Genomic DNA, 2,128 nt, shown 5'->3' on the forward strand with positions numbered 1-2,128 from the left:
TCCTACCACATGTTTTATATTCTTTCCCCTCATCCATCATATGCATATAGTGCAGATTTTATACATTTATTAGTATCAGAAAAAATATCATTAATCATAATATTAAATAAATTGGGCTAATTGCACTACCTTGAGGTATTCCATTTTCCACATTAAATTCTTTTGAATAATCATTCCCAATCTTCACTCTTATTTTTCTATCCAGCAAAAAATTTGCTATCCAATTATACATCTTCCCACTTATTCCCATCTGATTAATTTTTATAAGTAGCCCTTCTCTCCATAATGAATCATATGCTTTTTCTATGTCAAAAAATACTACAATCATTATTTCCTTCATTTTTAAAGCTTTCCCTATGTCATTACTGACTCTATAGTGCATCCACTGTTGATCTCCCTGTTCTAAAGCCACACTGATATCCATTAATTAATTTCTTATGCTCAAGAACAAATCCAAATCTACTGACCATTATTTTCTCCATCCATTTACTTAAATGAGAAGTTAAAGCTATTGGTCTATAATTATTTGGACTGATAGGATCTTTCCCTGATTTATTAAACCGTAGTATTGTTGCCCTTTTGGGGGTTAGGGTAGACACTTTAAGTTAACTAATTCTAAGTGAACTTGAAGTATACTCATGATTAATCTGACTTAAAGTATGCTATGTATGTATGTATGTTAAAATTTAACATACTTAGTAGCCTATATTTATTTCTCACCAGGGTGAAGAACATTAATTCATTTATGTCAGGGGTGTCAAACTCCAGTCCTCAAGGGCCGCTGTCCTGCAGGTTTTAGATGAGCCACAGGTACAAAACACTGGCATGAAAAGGCTGAATTACCTTCTCCTTGTGTAGATCAGTTCTCCAGAGCCTTGCTAATGACTGAATTATTCTATTCAGGTGTGGTGCAGCAGAGGCACATCTAAAAGTTGCAGGACACCGGCCCTTGAGGAATGGAGTTTGACACCTGTGATTTATGTCAATAAAACTTTTTAATCGCTGTTTTTCTCAGATTGAAATGTGCATATATCCTCACAAAGCTTCTTGAAGTACTGACGGTTTCCAGCCAATTTGTGTTAAAAATATTTGAATGTACCGTAGATCCCTGACTGCTCAGAACGTTTAAGTCAAAAAGTAAATGTCATTTACAGAAATATTCTAAGACAGTTAAATTCTGTAATATTTCTGCATTTGGGGAATCCAAATTATATGTAGTATTGTCCAAAACATTTACATGCATTAATGAAGTTCATCAATGATTTTCATTGGGAAACAACAGCTGATGAGGAATATAATAACAATAGGTATTTGTGAATGACTTTCATCTCTATAACAACCAATTTTACTTGCTATCAAAGTTAACACAGCCTTGACTTATCAATAAAACATGTTTAATTTTATTGGTCAATTCTTAAACCTCCCATTTGTTTCAAAAAGCTGTACTAGGAAATGCATGTTTTCTATTTTTTGACAGAAAATAAATAAACATTGGAAATTTAACTCATTAGAAAAGATCAGAAGAAATAAAATCTTGTCCAGTCATTTGTGTCTTAAACTAAATAAAGCAAGCCTAATTTGCTAAGTAAAGTCACTAAATTATGCCACATTTGCAGATTTAAAGGTCTATTTAATTCTCAGGAGCCTTTTTGATTGCTTATTAAAAATCTAAACCATAATTTTAATCTTTGTCTTAAGTTAAAAGAAGAGGAATTAAAGAACGGGTAGAAAGGAGAAAATAGTCAACAGTCTCATTCTTTGCGAGGTTCTGCTCTATCTTGGCCCAGTTTTCCTCAGTGCTATGAGAAAGAGAAGTTCATTTGTCAAGTGTGAATGCCTAAAAGTTTAGGTAAGTATTGTTGATATTGAAAAAATGATAAATCAAACTAAAATCAGCTAATCAAAGCAGTACTGATCTGCAGCAGAAGTTCATTCTTCTCAGTGAAAGACACAATGGGGCTTTTCCAGTCAGCTTCATTTTTAGCTTATTATCCTTCTTGCTCTGTGCATGATTTATGAATCCCATCTGTGTGGTAATCATGCTTTCAAGATTGCTATTTTTTTCCTCTGATTTTTCCTGGAATCAAAGGGAGAGACAAGCAATTATAAATAAAAAATGAAAGTATAT

This window comes from Xiphophorus hellerii, chromosome 7 (assembly GCF_003331165.1).
Source record: "Xiphophorus hellerii strain 12219 chromosome 7, Xiphophorus_hellerii-4.1, whole genome shotgun sequence".
NCBI classification, from domain to species: domain Eukaryota; kingdom Metazoa; phylum Chordata; class Actinopteri; order Cyprinodontiformes; family Poeciliidae; genus Xiphophorus; species Xiphophorus hellerii.